Raw genomic sequence first — 15,352 nt, forward strand, 5'->3', positions numbered from 1 at the left:
ATATGCTCTGGAAATCTCCAGAATAACATCTTCTCTGATTAGCCCCATATGTTCATTCCAAAGGAGATATCAAGCCCCTTAGGTGTCCATAGACCAGTATCTCTAACTGGGAGAATGTGAGGCCAAGTATGATGGGAGATCTGATGGATGAGCTAATTTGGATAGAGTGATTCATGCTGCCTTCTTTATCTTTCCCTGGGGTTGGACCTGACAGTGAGCCTCAGGTAGACGGCTCACTGGTCAGAGATGGATATCACTGGTGCTTCCCAGGCCTCACAACCTGCTCATATCAGAAGAAAGTTCCTGAGAGAAATCCCAGTGATCTACCTCAATGGTGATGACCCTTTAGGTCACCTTTTGTAGATCTTCACAGATGGCCCTCACAATTATCTCTTGGCTTTGGGCTACCTAATGAGATAGTCTTTACTGGAGCCATAAAAGCCTAGATGGATCCAGCATGATATTAACGAGCCAGCAAGCAGGACCTAACCAGGCACAATTGTGAGATAGTTTATCTCCAAAGTGCCCTCCTCTACAATGTTCTATGTCTCTTCTTTCTAAACAACTTATATCACAGGCAACTAGCCACTCGGTGTTACTTGTTTGATGCTCAAAAGTCTACACTGTTATGTCCCACTTGTCAAAACACTATCCATACATCCTAATCCAAATTAATCTATCCTCTGTTCCATTCTCTCAAAAACCTACTATCTCTGCAGTACAATTAGTTGTCACGTCAACTAAGAAGTCAGCCAGTATAAGTCTATTGAATGATTGGATTAGTTGTATCCCAACATCCTTGTACAAAATATCCTCTCTTTTCTTTATGCTTTAATTTTCCTGGACCTCATTTTTCTGTGACTAAAATGAAAGAGTTGGACTTGATGGTCTTTGAGTTCCTTTTCAGCTCCTATAATCTATTCCTATAAATGGATTGTAAAGGTTTAATCAAACATTGTTATTCTCATGGATATAGTTTTACTTTCAGGGAAAGGAAATTCCAATGCTCAGAGACCCACAGCTCTTCCCAACTCTGGGTCAGCTAGTGAAGTATTTCATGATCTTCCTCCCACCACCTCCTTCACTAGAATCTTCCCCATCACTAGAACCCTTCACTTCTCTGCTATAATTTCCTCAAACGTATCCTATTTTTCCAGGCCTCAAAAATGTGCATGTTCTGTCACTTCTGCCTGAAAGAAGATTCTAACATACCTTGCTGACATTTTTTTTCTTTAATTGGGAAATATTTTGAGCATGCACAAACAATACAGAGAATAATATAACAGGCATCCATTTACCCACAACTCCGAATCAACACATATTAATTTTGCTGTATTTTCCACAAATCGTTTTCAAGAAGTAAAGAGTTGCAGACCCAGTTGAATACCCTTAGCCTGTTTTCTTCCCTAGAAGAAAACACTATTCTGCATTATGTCTCTTGCTTTTACTTTATATGTATATGCTTGTAAATATTCTTTAGAATTGTTTTGTGGGCTGGTTACAGTTGCATTTATGGAGTACTGTGTGTATTGATTTGTCATTTGTTTTTTCTGGTCAACATATTTTCTGGCATCATCTATGTTGATAACATGGAGAGCCATTTCATCCACTGAAGCTTCTATTTCCATTATGTGAATATACCCTCATTTGGTGATTCACTCTCTTACTGAATGTATATTTGTTATTTCCAATTTTGTTCCTTTACAAATAGCACCACAAGAACAATCCTCTGGAATGTTTTCTTGGCCCTGTGTGTGAGAGTTTCTTTCAAGGGTATATGCTTAAGCATAGGATTACTGGGTCACAGATTACATGTATTTTTGATTTTACTAGATATTTGCACATTGTATAAATGACTAAGAATTAGTATGCAGAATATATAAAGAATTCCTAAAAATGTGCAAGAAAAAAATGACCCAATAAAAAATGAAGAAAGGATATAAATAGGCAACTGAATAAAAAGAAACCTCAATTGGCCAATAAATATTAGACATATGTTCAACTCAGTAGTAGGCAAGGACATGCACATTAAAACAAACAAACAAAAAGCCAAAATGTGGGCTACTATTACATACATATCAAAGTAGCAAAGATTAAACAGCCTGAAAAAAGGGGATGCTGGGGCAGGAGTTAAGGAGTCATCCTATGGGATGATAATGAAGTAACCTACTTTCTCTGGGTCTTTGTTATTTCATCTATAAAAGAAAGATTATTTTAAGAATCTTGCAAGTCCTAACATTTCCTTAACCTCCTCTCCCTGTTCAATTAAATATGATTCTACCAGCACTGACTTCAGGAATGAAGGAGACATACTATTTTTCTCACCCAGTAGGACAGGCTCTGCTAGTATTGTGGGCCCTGTTTTGATGCATTCATTTGTTCTTTTTCCTTCCCCCAAATCTTTATTAATTACCTACTACATATTGGACATTTGACAAGTCACTGCCCTCACAGTGGATGGAGAGTGAAAAATAGAAACTCCTAAAGAGACAAACCTACCTGTACACAGGGATTGTTATGATGTGCAGGTGTGTAGGGCCACAACAGAAGATGCTATAAGCCAGAGCTGAAACACTAGTGAAAGACTCCTAAACACAGCCATGTCTAAACAAGACCTGAAGGTTGAGGGCATCAGCCACATATAAGGAGGAGCAAACATAACCAGGCAAAAGGCAACAAACAGCACAAGGGAAGACCAAGAAGTAAAAGAAAGTATCTGAAGGGTCCCATTGAAGAGGTAAAGTGTAAAGAGATAAGGACATAAAAGTATACAGAGTCCAAAAATGTACACTTAGGAAACTATGTTAAAAGGTTTAGCTTTGAGGGAGTCATTGATGGCTTTAAGGCAGGAGCATGGCAGGTCTGAGTTATAGTTTAGAAAGGTCAGTCTCCAAGGGACTTCCCTGACGGTCCAGTGGTTAAGAATCTGCCTTCCAATGCAGCAGGCGCAGGTTCTATCCCTAGTCGGGGAACTAAGATCCCACATGCCACAGGGCAACTAAACCCGCGCACCACAACTACTGAGCCCACGCACTCTTGAGCCCGTGCGCCACAACTAGAGAGAAGCCCGCACGCCATAATGAAGATCCTGTGTGCTGCAACTAAGCCCCGATGCAGCCAAATAAATAAATAAATAAATAAATCGAAAGGTCAGTCTCCAAGGCTGAGGGCAAGAAGCCCAGCCAATAATCGAGGCAGGAGATGGTGCCGAGTGTGTGCTGTAAGTGCCCCCAAAGATGGAGCAAGACGGTGGGATCAAGAGATTTGGGGAAGGTGGAATCCATGGGACCTGGTTTGATTAGCTGGGTGAAGTAAGGAAAGGGGAAGAATCAGGACTCTCAGGTTTATGGCTTGAACAAATGTGGTTAAAGATGATGCTATTTACTGAGATACAAGTCACAGGGTGAAAGGGGGTCTGTATCTGATGACAGTTTGGGACAGGTTGAGCTTGAGGTATACGGGGGACATCCAAAAGCAGCTGTCTAGTAATTAACTGAATACGTGACTCTGAAACCCTAATGAGGGTTCTCAAATTTAGATTTGAGAATCCTCACTATATAGTAGGCAATTGAAACTTCAGTAATAGATAACATTATCTACCTAGTACATCTAGAATGAGGAAAAAGAAAAAGCAAAGGAGACTGAGAACAAGTTGTCAGAGGGGTAGGAGAAAAAAAAAAAACAGGAAAATGCAGTTTTACACACACATGAAACACAGAGTAAGCAACAAGTGTCAACAGCTGCTGAGATCCACAAGAATTTTCTCTCTCTAAATATAGTTTTCTATTCTTCTTAAAGGTTGGTCTTAGCAAGAATAACTTTTCAGGGAAGTCCCATGATGCTTTGAGGACTTGCCCTATTCCAGAGCTGGCTTGAAGAAATCAAACTATGGCTACACTGTGGCATTTCTGCCACCACCTAGGAGCACCTGCCCTGGTAGAAAGTGCCATTTCTGGCTTCACCATACTTGTCACAGTATGAGAGGCAACCCTCAATGAACTTGCTCTGCAGTGCCAAGCAAGAGTTCACAGACAGCTGGCCGATGGTACTGCAGAGAAAGGTAAGGAAAGCGTCCTGAGACACAGAATGTGATGGCACATTTAGGAATTTAGCCAAAGTGATAGGGATATCTCTCCAATTTTGGAAGAAAATAAAGTCAACCGAGAATTGTTCAAGGACCTAGTTCAGTATGTACTAAGAACTGTTGCCTCTAAAAGGGAACTTTCTCTAAGGACTGTGCCAACATTTCTAGCTATGAATTCCTCCAAAGAAAAGTGGGGCCTGAGAAAGTGTTGCTCTGCTTCTTTAACCCCTTCCAGGCCACCATATGTTCTCAAATGTGTACCATTTATACTTCACTAGTCCAGCCGGCTATTCACTGAGCATGCTTACACGTCACTCTTTACATAAAGACCTGACATCACTGCTTCAGTTGTTAAAACACAAACAAACTAAAAAAAAACAACTCTGATTTTTGTTTGTTGCCTCCCTACTACAAATTGCACAAATTTCAAAGGCAGACATGTATGGCAATTTCAAATAATTCTGCCAAAGTGAAATAAATAGAACAGTGGCATCGACAAAGCAAGAAACGGATGATGGGGTGATGGACCCTGAAATTCTAGGGGACGGGAAGTAGAGACCTTGATCTCCTACAAATATTTCCAAAGTCATAAAAGAGAGGGAGAGAAAACACACAATGACCATGTATGTCAAAACATTGTCACTCGAAGTGTATGTTTTAAAAGGTAAGAGGAAGCAGAGAGCAGGCGCCGCATATATTGAAATTTTCAGTCCTGTTTTCAAATCACTCATGGGATGGAGGTGCTGAAAGGCCTGTAGAAAGGGGATTTATGCATAATCAGATCATTCAAAAACATGTAAACGGCTGCCAGAGCAAAGTACAATGTTCACTTTTGAAATCACAAAAAAAGCTTTGTTTCAAGTAGGCTGAATCGACTAAAGTTGAGTTTCAGTGCAGCGTGTTTTTGCTTTGGGTGTCATTATTTAGTTTGGCATCCTTGCCAAGGAAACCTTTTTCTTACTTCAACTGTTGTTTTTCTTCTGCTGCTACAACAGTGAATGTTGAGGCAAGATCTCGATGCTACTTATTTAAATGAGAACTGGCTCCCTGTTTACCTTTGATTCTGATGAAGGGAGTGGGGCAGCATGGGGTCCTGATGGCTTGCCAGGACTCGTAAAGCTGAGAGATGTGTGCCTTGTCTCTCGAATCATCTGGAAAATCAAGTTTAGCTGGTTTGATCAAAGGGTTTGCAAGTCAGTCGAGAACACTTGCATGCAATAACTATAGATACTGTATACATTGACAAGCCAAAGGCCAAAAAGCTAATAGCTTTGCCAGAGATAAAGTATTATGTATGTTACGCTTGTGAATACCAAAGGGAGGAATTCTTCATTTGGAAATTGATGGCTAAGGTTTGTACTGGTTAGATATTCAGACCAACAAATTACTCTAAATCTTAGGGACTTAAGTCAGGACGAAACACTTTTAAAATCCTGTTGCTCTCTGCCCATTTAAATCCGGTGTGGAGTGAGGGAATAAACTACATACTCCTTACTGACAGTTCCTCAGGAGAGGGGGGAGTAGTTTTAAATAGTTATGAGTTGAGGTTGCCTCATTTTTTTGGAGTCCTTTTTCATTCCAAGCTTCGAGCTACAGCACCTGTAGGGACAAGACTCTGATGGAGATTGACGTAGAAAGGACCTGACATGAATTCTTTTTTTGGACATCCTCCTTTTGGGCAAGTTGGTCATGTGGGAAAAACTTGATTTCTCGGCCAAGAAATGACTCTCTGGATCAGAAAAATGTATGTCATGATGGGAGAAATTAGAAAAATTAAAACCAAAAATGATCTGTCAGATCATCCCCATGTGATCTTTCCTGAATGAATCATCTGACTGGGTCTCATATGTTTATTTCAAGTACCGTGTTTTTATTTTGATTTAACTCACTTAAATGACAGCACTTCTCTTGGCAAAATTATTAACAATGAACTAACTACAACTTCAGCCAATATTTCCCATTTTTTAACATAGTATTAAATCATTCCCTAAAAAGCTAGCCATTCAATGCCCTAGTGTAAGTGAAGAATATTATAGCTACCTGCAAGGGACAGTCACTATATTTCCAAATGTAGACACTGTTTAGTTACTACTGTGAAGCCCCATGAAACAACAGTTGGGGAAAGCTTTAAAAACACAGACACACACACTTGGCACACTGACCTGGCATTAAACTAAATTACAGGTACGGTGGTGACATACGTAAACAAATCTGCCAGTACAAGTTACCGAATGTTATGTGCCGTGCAAGATAATAGATGATGCATTATTCAAGTTTAGTACTAATTAAAGAACTACTTTGTTGCTAAGAATCAGTGTATTAAAAACATAAGTTCCCAAGAGTTAGAAAGATGAGAGGTGGATCTCGGATTTCAGGGACCTATTATTATGTTCTCAAAGCATTTTCTTAATCGCGTGCATTTTTTAAGAGAAAGCTCTGAGTCCATATCACATAAACAAGGTCTGATTGTGGAGTTTTAAATGGCTATCTTGGGGTTTTCTTCCTTCCACGTTGTTTTTCCTTCTCACGCCACCAAATTTCACTTCTCGGAATCAGGACCTGAACCAAAGTTAAACATCATAAAGAAATTTGCCCAGTGAAACAGGATTTTTATTGACTGAAAAGCATTTTTACAGTGTAATCTGCATTTTTGTAAGTCCTTGTGGAAAATCCCCTAGGACTGAGTGGTACCTAAAGATTGAAAAATACACATTGCCCGGGAAGATTTCATAAATGGAAGAAAGGAGACAGAGAGGAAAAGAACTGATATATCTGACCCACCAGCCTGTTAACCACCTGAAGTACGAAAAGGCTGCTTTTATAAAGGACCGCAAATTTGGCCTCATCACTCAGCCTGGACCCTAGATCTTGGGGAGATGCCTGTTCTCTGCCCAACAATGAAACCCTGACAAGACCAGGACAGCAGTCCCCTCTCTGCTCTGAGGACCCCTTCCCAGATCCTCTGTCTGCCGTCATTTGCATTCATATCCTTTCCTTCTTCTCTGTCCTCCCCAGTTTTCGCCCTTCACCAAAAATTTTCCTTTTCAACAAAAGTTTTATTCTCAAGACTCATTTATTCAAACAACTTCATCAGTTCATCAGAGGTTCTCATGAGCCAGAGGTCCACAGGTCCCTTCCCTTTCTTTTAATGTGAAATGACTAAGACACAAAAGCCCCCTGTCCATTTCTCTGATAACACATTAACCCCTTAATCCATGGCTCTGGACTCTCCCTTTCTCTTGTTTTCTGGCTCATACATGTGAGTGATTTGTATAAATGGGAGGGGATTCAATTGTTACTCTTTCTTCTTTGCACCTCGATAGGCTTTCTTGAGTGGGTGAGAATTGGGTGAAATTACAGTTAATTTGCCAGAAATCATATACTCCCATGAGAGCATGGAACACACGAACATTCTCAATCATGTGTACACAGTGGAAAATTTTTGAGAGCCACTGCTGAGGCATGCTATGCTGGTCTATTTTTACTAAATTTGCTCTATATTTTAAATTCTGTGCTCTTATTTAAAGTACCTTTTCTGGTCTTCTGTTTTGAGGCTCTCTTTGGTTCCTCTGAGGCTGTCTGGTGGCCTTCAGTCAAACGGTCTCTGGTCTCCTCCATGCTAAAACAAAAGAGAACGGAACACACCCACCTGTCAACCATCACACCATCACTCTGTTTTGGATCAATCCCTTTCTTCTCTTGATCATGCCAATTCCTTCTTTTCCTTTAAAATCCCCAATCTTCTTCCTATTCTATCATTTTTGAAACTATATAGAGATCTGGGTTTTTATGGCCATCTTCATCATCATCCCAAAAGATGAATGCATTCCATACATGTGGATTGGCACTAAGTAATGTCTACGTTCGATGTTGTTGCCTGCTTTCTCCCTAGCATCAACTTGTGGTCAGCTTTCCTTCCGAATAGCCTTCTGCCTCTATGTTCATCCCTTTACAACCTTCCTTCCTGCGTGCCCCCCTCCCTCTGTGCCTGATCTTATTCCCACATTCTTGAACTTTGTCAAGAAGTTTTCATTCCCAAGTCACTTTTTTCATGCTCTCTCATCCTCCTTTCCTCACTTGTAGGATCTGTTTTGTGTAGCCCTTTACCCCCCAAATTTTCCTCCTCTCCTCTTATGTAGAATCTGACATGGAAAAAGACATCCTAACTCCAAACCTATCAACACTTGGAATAGCAAATGACAAAGCAAAGACATAACTTCTTTTTTTCCTTTAGAAAAAGTCTACAGTTTCCCCAATATAGTTGGCAGCAAAATAAATTCTATATTTTTTCTTGAAATTGTAACTTTAAGTAAATTCTGAAGCTTCACAGTTTTTCCCCATAAGCTTACCAGTTATGTCTTCCAGAGCATCATTTTAAAGATCTACGTACACTTTTGCTGAGCTGATTGAGTGATTTGGCATTGAGTGGAGGAACCATGACTACTTTTAAAACACACATGAGTTTATTCTTGAAACAGGATTTATTCAATCATGTATTGACTTACATTTGAAAGCTAATTATTGATTTTCACATCGGCAGTATTCTTCTGCTAATAATTGTGACCTATAGTTAGGTAGTATATGCCCCAATTAAGCATTCAATTGTCTTATTAAAATACTTATACCTAGAATTTTTTAGAAAATGTTTTCTTTATTTTATATTAATAATACTTCCTACTATCAGGTTTAAAATTTCCCCAAGAAAAACCTTGAGGTTACAACTAAATGACATACTTTATTTTGGGTCATACATATCTAGATTGTAAGTTTATAAAGGACGTAAGTCTACAGCTAGAACAGAACTTAAAAAAGTAAGCTATGAATATGTTATAGACTTCTGAAACTCAACATGTACCAAGCCGAGTCATTAATTTTTTCCCTAAATTTCATCTAATTCTATGGCCATTTCTATACAAATTCCTCCCAAATCTTTACCTTAAACCCTATGTTCAGACTTCCCTGGTGGCACAGTGGTTAAGAATCTGCCTGCCAATGCAGGGGACACAGGTTCGAGCTCTGGTCTGGGAAGATACCACATGTCACAGAGCAACTAAGCCCATGCACTACAACTACTGAGCCCTACTACTACTATTGTATGTGGCAGGTTATCCATTGTTATCTACTGAATTGAATTGAATAAATGGTTACTGAACGAAAAATATACATATAATTTTATCTACATAATTATAGCTAAGCTGATACAGGTGTGTACTATGTAATTCTTTTTGTTTCCAAGCCCCAACTTGCTGTTGAATCATTTGTAGACTTCCTGACAGATTATTTTTTTTATATTGCTAGGATTTAGTGGTATAAAAATATGATCTAACAATTTGACTTACTGCAAAAGTAGTTCCTTAGTTTTATAATCTGTGTATAGTAAGGGTGGTAATTGCATTATTCTTCCATCTTAAGTAAGGCAGGTTCAGTTTTAGGGTGAGGTTTTGCCTTTTGACTTTTGATGTCAGGCCTTTAAACTCAAACGGAACAATTTTATTCCCACAGAAGCTGATAAAAATTACACTACAGATGAATCTTGTGTTGCACATAGTTTATGGCCCATACTAAAATAAATTTTCAATAGTCTCTGCATATAAATTGAATGATTTGGTATAGACGGTCATACCCTGTACTAAATCTTCAACAACTCAAACTTTTCTGCAATGAATAAAGTCATCATAATAATATCATTTCCAGGTGGCAGCAGCTGATTGGAAATAAATAAAATATTAGGGAAGTTTCATTTACCTTGGCCCATTTCTATGTTGGAGATGGTAGCGACCCAAACTTCTCAGCTCTCCTATTTGGGGGCATCTTGGTGGCTTGGGGACACTTGAGCCACTGGAACATTTTCAGTCGCTGACTCTCTGCCTTCAGCCTTAAAGGTCAATCCTATTTTGTTCTTGAGCCACTTGGATCACAGTTTCACTAATATCAGCCCCATGCCTACGTGAAGACCTGAAATTGATATTTATCTTTACATTTTATTTTATAATAAATGCTTTTCATATTTCAAAACAAATCATAAGCAATTAATTTAAAACCGAAATCTAAAAAATTAACTGTAAGTTGATTAAAATATGGTCTTTAATTTGAAACTCCTTTCTCTGTTCCAAAGATTTAAAAGGGTTATTTTGCTCATTGAATTATGCCCAAAACTAATGATCAAATGTCTGGCAAATTAACCTGAAAACGTAATAGATTCAAATGAAGAACTCTATTACAGGCTTTTAAAATACAATTCATATGTTTCAATCACAAATCTTATTGATTTTAATCAAATATATTAGTCTCTAGTAGTCCAGTCCTACATATCTGACATAATGTTTAGTCCATTCTGCTTGATATATTGAATTTTTTCATTTTTGAATAAAAGTTTGTCATTAAAAACAAGTCTCAGACTTCCCTGGTGGCACAGTGGTTAAGAATCCGCCTGCCAATGCAGGGGACATGGGTTCAAGCCCTGCTCCGGGAAGATCCCACATGCCACGGAGCAACTAAGCCCGTGTGCCACAAGTACTGAAGCCTGTGTGCCTAGAGCCTGTGCTCCGCAACAAGAGAAGCCACCACAATGAGAAGCCTGCGCACCACAACGAAGAGTAGCCCCTGCTCGCAGCAACTAGAGAAAGCCCGCGTGCACACAAAAATAAAAATTAATTAATTAATTTAAAAAAACAGAAAAACAAAACAAGCAAGTCTCATCCATTGTAGTTAGAAGGCAAGTTTGTAGTTTCACAAACGAATGTATCAAATTTTAAAAGCCTATTTTTTCGGTAAAAGTAAATGTTCCCAGTGTCTTATAGAGCATTGCTTTTAACACATACAATGTCCTCCAGTGATCCCAGACCTACTTTCACTAGAAATTCTGAAATATTGTCCACTGTGATTGTTTCATTGGCCCTTGTCAGAATTCATAAGGGAGAAATTCTATAGCTCCAAATGAAAACAACTTTTGGCCTTTGAAACACAATACTTCATTTAGCCACGGCGTATGTTATTCCCTGTTCTGTGCATAGTAAGATTAATCCGAAGTAGGAGACAAAGCCCTTGGCCTCAAACAAGTCATTATAATCACATAACACAAAGGGCACAGACAACAAAAACTGTAGGAATTCCAGATGAGAAGAAATAGAGAAGCTGAGAGCAGGAAGAACGTTATCTGACCTTTTTGGTGGGTGTTGAGGAAACCTAACACGAGAAATGCTTGGGGTTAACACTGAGGTGTTCAAGGATCAGAGGAATTCTGTTGAGGAGCAATAGAGATGGGGACAGATTCAAGTGTGAGGAGTATGGACAAGGAGTGAGAATGGTAGAAAAAATCCCTTGTTTTGCAGATGGTAGAACTGGGTTTGAGTTCGTAGTCTGCACCGAGCTGAGTGCCTGGGTCTGTGCTAAGACCTTAAGCAAAGGATTTGAACTCCATGAGCCTTCATTGATGAGATTCAGCACTTATAAACCATAAAGCTCATTAAAAAAAGGCAAGATGATTTAAAAAATTATTAACATGTTATTAATGATCATATTAAAACATTCTCTGTTTAAAACCCTCTAGGGACTTCCCTTGACACTTACCATCAAATCTCAACTTGTTGTGATCTACAGACGCTGACAGCATCTGGGACCTACCTACTCTTCAGCTTTGGTTTATTCTGTTGCTCACTTTTCTTCCGACGTACTGTCCCCCCTTCCTACACCCCCAGAACTTCCAAGCTGAACTACATCATCTGAACTTCCTATTTTCTCTGCTCATCGCTCCCTCCTCCCGACCCCACCCCCACTGAAAAAATCCATATCTCAACTCAAACATTTCAGAAAGGCCTTCTTTAGCCACTTTAAAGATCCTAGTGTTTCTCTGGATCCCTATCCTATGTGGTTTCTTCGTGGCATTTACTGTCATCTGAAATGACATCGTTTTGCAGTTTCTTTGTTGACCATTGGCTCCTGCATCATCAGTTGTTTCTGCTCTACTGCATTATTCTCATCCCCACGGAGCAACAAAACAAAACTTCTTGAGTCTACATCTCTCTTCAGTCGTTGCTTCCCTTTACTGCCTGCAAAACTCATTGAAAAGAGTTCTGAACATGCTGGCTCTATTTTCTGCTCTCCCCTCAGTCTCGAACTTACTCCAGTCAGGCCCTCTTCCACCCCACCCCATGACCCACTCCCTGACACTGCTCTTACTAACGTCATTAATGGCCTCACATTGCCAAATCCAATGGCCAATTCTCAACAACCATCTTCCTTTGATCAACAGCATTTGACAACATTGATCATTGCTTCCTCCTTAACATGTTTTTTTCCTTGGCCTCCCGGACTCCATTTTCTCTTTGTTCTTCTACAACCTCATAGACAGCTCTTAGTCTCCTTTATTAGGTCCTCACCATCTTGGAGGTCAGGAAGTAGGGCTCATCTTCAGGCTTTCACTCTGTCTACTCTCCCTCCCTAGCTTGCCTTATTCAGTACTATGACTTTAATATCATCTCTGTGTTGGGCTTCAGATCATCCCCCCATAAGATGTCTTTATTTTGCAGAAGGACTCTGTCACCCACCACATAGTTGTTTCTGCACCTAATGTTATTTGCTAAAAAGCAACCTGATTGTTTAGGCAGTCAATAATGTGGTACCCCACTCTTGTAGAAACATAGATTTTTTTCTTGTTCATTGCTTTACTAGATACGAAAAATAACTCTAATTGTTTTAACAGATAAACCTCCCAATCTCAGTGGCTTAGCACAAAATCTGTATCTCATTCATATCACAGTCCAACATGGGCCGAGGATTCAAGGACTCAAGTCTTTATCTGTGACTGCCTATTCCTCTGGGTCCCTGAAGGGCTTCCAATTTATCTAACTCATTGTGGTTCCTTCTTTGTGTCTTTAGTTTTAGAAGATCTTTTCTGGTAGGTTCTGGTCTTTTTCGTAGATGGTTGGTCTACAGACAGTTGTGATTTTGGTGTGCTCATGAGAGGAGGTGAACTCAGGGTGTTTCTACTCTGCCATCTTCCTGCTCACATCAATGAAACATAGAGTTCATAAAGACCTTAGTGGGCACTTAGCCTTTCTTTGTCATTTTACATAGGAATTTGATAAGAGAGAAATCAAATGACTTGTCATAAGTCACATAGAGCCGAGGCTACAATCCAAGTTTTCTGATTCTAAAGATTCCTAAATCAAAGTTCTTTCTGATAGCCAACATTGCCTGAATTCTTACCTGAAAATATGTGCCTAAACATCAAGTATCACAGAACTAAAAACTAGCAGTGCCCTTCATCATCATCATTTCAGCTTTATCCCTTTGTAATTGGATGTGTCTCCACTGCCATTTAAAGCAGAGGAAATATATGCTACAACCAGTTACAGATTTGGACCTTCAGTCACAAAGACCCATGAGATGACAGGTTTCTTGAAATTCAGTCCATGCTCTTAAACTTTTATTAATCTAAATTCTGCTTGTCTTTTATTTATCTTTCTTCATCATCCCAGAGTATTTCTCTCTTTTCATTCATTATTAGTAGGGTTATTTCATCTGCTATTCTTTTGAAACCTTGCCATTCTGAAATGTCACATGGAAAAGTATTTACTTTGGCTTGAGAGCAGTTTCCCCTTCACAATGTCCTGTCCCACTCTATAACATTCTGTTCAGCTGGTCGGGTTGTCAACATAGGATGTTTGGTGATAAAATGCTGACATATTGCCTGTTTATATGCTGTCATGTCACTTTCTAATTGAGTGGCTGGAAAATAGAAGTTTATTATTCTCTGGATCCCTTCCACTGTTTGTTTCAATGTTCTTTCTTGGCAATCTCACTGGTTGTTGACTGACGTCAAAGCATTCTAAGCTGTTGTATCCTACTGAGGTTTGTTTCTTCTTTTTTTTTTTTTTTAAGATTTTTGTTGTTGTTGTTTCTGTTTTATGTTTTGGTTTTTTGGCCATGAGGCATGTGGCATCTTAGCTCCCCGACCAGGGATAGAACCCACACCCACTGCATTGGAAGGCAAAGTCTTAACCACTGGACTGCCAGGGAATTTCTGATAGTTCTACCCGATCAGGCAACGCCAGTTTCCTGCCTTCACAGTGTAGGACAGTGCATCACCGAAAGCAAGCTTTATCCCTAGCACCACTTTACCTTGAATTCACCATTCCCCCGTTAATTTACTTAGAAATTCTAGGATGAAGTGCAATGAATTACAACGTGTTTAGTCTTCAGTTGGCCAGCCTTTGCTCACCCCACAATATTGGACATGACGTTTATCATTCTTTTACTATCCTAAAGATGGGGGAAATACCACGACTTTTTTCCCAGAAGAACTTTCCTCATTTTCATCTTATTGATTCCTTCTTAATTTGGAGACAATGTCAAATTTCATTTTCAAACTTCATTTTTCCAAGGCCAGTGCAAGTCCCAGCTCAAAATATCTGTTTTTATAGCTATCATTTTTTACCTTCCTTCTTATCTAATAAGCAGAGATATCCCAGTTCCTTGCCTTCTTGCCATTCTATGATCTTCCTGCTCTACAAACTTACTTCTTCTGTTAATCCCTGCCCCTCCAGCAGGTTCAATGTCTGCATTGAATTGTTCTGTCTCTTCTGTCTTGCAAAAGGTGTCTTGAAAACCACCCTCCTGCTGCCTACACTTCATTCCTTTTGGTTGTCAAACTTCTCACCTGCTGCCTTCTACCCCTCCTGCCACCATCACTTTTCACTCTGGTCTCTCTCCAAACCATCACAATTCTGAAAGCCTGTTCTAAGGTTAACAATGACCTCCTTATCGATAAATTCAGTGCCCTTGGCACATTCCTTAGGGGCATTTGTAGTGTCTATCTACAGATTAGACCCTGCACTCCAGGCTGGAAACCCCCTCTCTGTAATCTATTTTTACTTCAACCTTTGGTTTCTCCTTCACCCCCTGCCAGTTCTTTACCTGCCTTCTTAGCAGCCTCTTCAATGCTTTCCCACTCCTCTAAGTATAAGGCTCTCCTAGGTATAGCTTCTGTCCTCTGCGCCTCTCTATACCTCAGCAATTTCATTTCCCATCTTAATTGTAAAACAGTATATCTTCAACTAAATTCACCCTACCCCTCTGAAAACTGGCTGCCCCTTCACACTTCTCTTTTAATAGACCACCATTTCCTAAGTCAGAGGATCTCAAAATTTCAGAATTGCCTGTATCAATTTTCTCTTACCTGTACTTCCTTACTCATGTTCAATCAGTCATGAAGTCTTATTTTTCTTCTGCACAAAATCTCTTAAATCTAACCCCCTGTTATTGTTT

The 15,352-nt window shown here is 39.5% G+C and overlaps 1 long non-coding RNA gene across 1 annotated transcript; it reads right to left on the minus strand.

Annotated features, from left to right (window-relative positions):
• Nucleotides 1–6,534: 6,534 nt before the first annotated feature.
• On the minus strand, nucleotides 6,535–9,914 carry LOC137211030 (uncharacterized). The gene is made up of 3 exons (XR_010936867.1): nucleotides 9,830–9,914; nucleotides 7,615–7,703; nucleotides 6,535–6,643 (listed from the first exon to the last, which is right to left on the minus strand). It is a non-coding gene; the product is annotated as an uncharacterized lncRNA (long non-coding RNA).
• Between the last annotated feature and the right edge of the window lie 5,438 nt (nucleotides 9,915–15,352).

The sequence above is a fragment of the Pseudorca crassidens genome, chromosome 18, assembly GCF_039906515.1.
Source record: "Pseudorca crassidens isolate mPseCra1 chromosome 18, mPseCra1.hap1, whole genome shotgun sequence".
NCBI classification, from domain to species: domain Eukaryota; kingdom Metazoa; phylum Chordata; class Mammalia; order Artiodactyla; family Delphinidae; genus Pseudorca; species Pseudorca crassidens.